Genomic DNA, 4,416 nt, shown 5'->3' on the forward strand with positions numbered 1-4,416 from the left:
TGGGCCAGGGCAGCCGGCACCGCGGGAAGCCGGGCRGGAAGGGCCGCGGCTCTGCCTGCGGCGCACGGCGGCTTTGCGCCCCGAGGCAGGAGCGCCCCGGGCGAACCCTTCGGTGCTCGGCGGCCGCCGCGGGCCGCGCGCGACGCGCTCTTCCTTGCAGGCGCCTTTTCTTTTGCGAGCAGGGAGAGCTGGGCAGCAGCGACTGCAGCGTCGCCAAGAGCCGCCACGAGCGAGCCGCCTCGCGCGGTGCCGCTGCCCGCGGAGGCCCCGCTCCGGTGCCGGTCGCGGTTTGCACGCGGCAACGCTCGGCGCCTCGATGGGAGATGCGGCTGCTTTTGTCTGCRAGAGAACATGCTTTCACTGCTGCACCTGGCCCTGGAATGAGTTCTCCACTATTAAAATGTAATTTAATTGATCTCCGTGGATTTTGTGATGACTAGGATTTGCTCTGAGGAGACCGTTAAAGGCGAACTTTTGCATTATTGAATGTATGTGTTAGGAAGTCAAGTTCTGGCATCCTCTGATAACCAAACTTCTTTTCTATCCTTCACTATATCCATCATGATAAAAGCCCCTGCCAAAGCCCTAACGCAAGCCATGCTTCTGGCATATTGTGAAACGAATCGGGGAAAAAAAACCCAAAACACAAGATGCTCTAGTCCAGTATTTTTTTTTTAATCAAAGTTTCAAGGATATTGATGGTTTACCTCATAAGGTAAACATTTGCAGCCCAGTTGCTTTCCCAGGGTTAAAGCAGAAACAAGTGGCCATCAGAAACTGCAACTCATTTGCTCCAGCAGGCTCCAGTCAGCTTCAAAATGGGTTTTGCTAAAAGTCACAGCCCTTCCCGTGCGAAGCGGGCGGTGCTGGGGCGTCCCGGCTGGGCTGGCCGCTGCGGCCTCGCACGGGCCCCGCCAGCCGCCCCGGGAAGCAGCTGCGCACCAGCAGCCGCGCACGGGGCACGGCGCTGCCGGGGCCCAGGGACCGCTCCGCGCAGAGTGCGAGATTCCCCGCGCACGAAGAGGAAGGCGTCGCTTTTCACAGTCTTGATTTTGTTGCTTTGCTGGTGCACGAAACTGTGGCCCAGACCGCCACAGTGTGCCAGCCCGCACGGTGCTCTCGCCCCCGGCATCCCCATGTGCTGCCCCACACGGTGCTCTCATCCCCGGCATCCCCATGTGCTGCCCCACACGGTGCTCTCACCCCSGGCATCCCCATGTGCTGCCCCACACGGTGCTCTCACCCCCGGCATCCCCATGTGCTGCCCCACACGGTGCTCTCGCCCCCGGCATCCCCATGTGCTGCCCCACACGGTGCTCTCACCCCGGGCATCCCCATGTGCCAGCCCGCACGGTGCTCTCGCCCCCAGCATCCCCCCGTGGATGCTTTCGCCCCGTGCATCGCAGTGCACTGCTGCACTGTGCCAAACGGCACACCAGCGGCGCTCCTGCAGCCCTGCTGCTGCAGCGCAGCATGTGTGCAGCTGCCGCGGGCACGGGGAGGGAGCGCCGCCGGCTGCCGCCCTCCCGCCGCGCTGGGGCTCCCCGACGGCCRCGCTCAGTGACGGAGCTGGAGCAGCTCGCTACTTGTTTCACGGGAACTTTTGACACTTCAAAAATTGTTTTCATTCTGGCTTGGAATGGAGACAAATATTTTAGCAATTTCCTGGATAACATAAAGTTTAAAATATCCTCCAAACCGAAACAGAAATAAGAGGCTGTCTCAGCTCTTGCATTATGTCATATCATGCCAGGTCATGGTACACTATGCAGAATTACAGCTGGCTCATCACACGTAAGCAAAAACCCAAATAATGCTCAACATGAAAGGAGATATGAAATGCTGAAGTGCAAAAGTCTCCAAAATAAGTTTTTTTTTCCCTTTTGCAAATTATTTCCCTATGAGAAGTCACTAAAATTTGTAGCAGAACACGGCCTCGTCCGAGCAGCCTTCTTGGGGGAAGCAGAAAGGCTCCCTGCTCGGCYGGCTCTGCCGGGCGGCTCAGCGCTCGCCGGGTGCAGGCTCCCCYGCGCCCTCTCCCCGCCTGCCTTCCTCCCACCTTGCCTGTCCTCCTCCTCCTCCTGCCTCCGCTCTGCCTCCTGTCTTGTTTAAGAGATGCTGGAGGGACGGAGGAGCTTTCAGACCCTTCCCGAGCCCCCCGGAGAGCGTGCGGCACAAGGCCGGGTGCCGCCGGGAGCCGCGCGGTGCCGCCGGGCCGGCTGCCCGCGCCGCCCGGAGCCTCCCGCCGCTGCCCTTCCCGCGGCTCCGGGTGCCGCCGCAGACACGGTTTTGTGAGAGCGGGCTTGTGCAAGCCTCGTACAAAGTGTTCGCGGAAGTGCGCGGTCCCGTCATTTGTAAAACTAATAAAAATGGCCAGCGACTTTCCCGAGGGAAAAAGAATCACTGGATGGCACATTTCTCATTTCTGGCATTTTACAATTAAAATGAGCATCTATTGAATCAGTCCAAAGCTCTCATTGTTAGCAGACACTGACTTCCTGAGCTATTGAAGATATTTTTTCTGAAGAAACATGACCCCTGACCACGGCGCTTCTGGTGGAGAGTGGCATCCAGCTGGGACCAGCTCTGCTCAGCTCCTGCTGGGGCTGCTTCAAACACACCCTGACCAGACTGGTGGCTGCAACTGGGTGGGAAATTGCTTCTAAGCCCTCAAAAAAGTTCAAGATTTCAAAATTTTTCCTGTTCCACATGGGGACAAATCCAGAATTGTTCAATGTTTTCACGAAAAAATCATGGCAACCGGCTCCGGCATCGCCACTAGCCGTCACTCACGCCGAGCCAGGCGGGATGCGACGCCTCGGACCGCTGTGCCGGGGACAGACCGCTTCTCCTCCCGGGCGGGACACCCAGCCGGGACCTCGGGATCTTCCCTGCGGGGGTTCGCCTGGGGAAGCCGTCCTGACCCGCTGCAGCACTCGGGCGATGAGCCCGGGGCTGCGGGCTTCCCGGCCGGGCGATTCCCCGCGCAGCAATCGGAATAGCAACCCGGGCTCCTCGCCACCTCCTCCGATCCGAAGGGATCGCGTGGCGGAAAAGCCGCTACGCCGGCCCGGCCCGGCCCGGCGCTGCAGAAGGTGGCGTCACCCAGCAGCCGACACGGCCCAGCTTTGGCCAAACGCGCTGGGGCTCCGGCGACCTTCCGTCCCGTCGTGCGTATTTGCTCTTCCGACCGCCTGGGTTTGGAGGAGCGTACTTTGCAAGGGCTCTCGTCCCACGCGTGGCCACCTGCACTGCCCCAGGGCRGGGGAAGAAGCGGTGTCTCTCACACGACATCAGAAAAGAGCAGCCAAATTCCAACCCCCTCAAGCACCAGGAATACAGTGAGCTTCTGGATGAGAACGGACATCTTTCCTCTAAAACCCCAGCGGACCTCGGGCTGCCAGAGTGCTGTCACTTGTAGGGAAGTTCAGCCCCTGTTCATATGATCAAACATGTGCAAAGCTGATGAAAAACTRCCATGAAATCCCATTGCACAGCAGTAACAACGAGCAAGTGCTGGCTACCAAACGCTCCCGAGTGCCCTCCCTAGAGCAGGCTCGTAGGCGTCCTGCCGGGCTTCGTGGTCCGGACCCGGGCCGGGCCACGGCGATTCCTCTCCAGGCAGGTCTGTAAGAGAGAAGCCCGAACCCAGCCACCCCTCCGCAGGGTGCCGAAGAGCCTGCTCAAGCCTTCGCCGGAGTGAAYGCCCCAGACTGACTCCTCCGTCCGCGATGGAGACTTCTCCGTATCCTCGCTGGAGGAGTTCAGCCGGGCGGTGAGCGGGCGCCTCGTGTTTGCTGCTGGGCCGGCCAAGCCGGGCGCGTGCGGAGGGCGCTGGGCTCGGCTCCGGTGCGCCACGCACCCTCCCGACGCAGCGGCGCCGGGCCAGAGAGGTGTTCTGCTTTTTTCCCTTGTTTTCCCTGAACACGGGGCTTCGGATGACAGGAYGTGTTGTCATTTATGGCACTGCAGGGCCCTCCTGGGACCCGCGGGCACAAATCTTGGATTTACTTTAGTGTCTTCTTCCTCTCCTGCATCTTCACGTCTCAGCCTCTGCCTGGGCTGTGGATCTGCGACACCGAGGTCTTGAAAACCCGACGTCCTGCTCCCTGAGAGATCCAGCCTCGTGCTGCGCCGCACGCCTCGCCGCCCGCTCCACGGGCCGGGACCGCGGGAACCGGCCGTTACCCGGCTCCGTCCCAGGAAGCCCTGGCCGCGGGCATTGCGGAGCCGGCACGACGTGCCCAGCGCTTCCCTTCACGGCTCCGTATTTCCGTTAAATTTTTATTGAGTTTCTGCAACATTCAGGGTTACGAACACGCTCATCCGGCTTCGGGCGGCCTGGCCCCGGAGCGGCAGGGGAGAGGCGCCGAGGCGGCAGCGCGGGGCGAGCTCGGCGGGAGCGGGAAGGGGCCG

Source organism: Rhea americana, unplaced genomic scaffold (genome assembly GCF_003343005.1).
Source record: "Rhea americana isolate MKP2758 unplaced genomic scaffold, rheAme1 scaffold_331, whole genome shotgun sequence".
NCBI classification, from domain to species: domain Eukaryota; kingdom Metazoa; phylum Chordata; class Aves; order Rheiformes; family Rheidae; genus Rhea; species Rhea americana.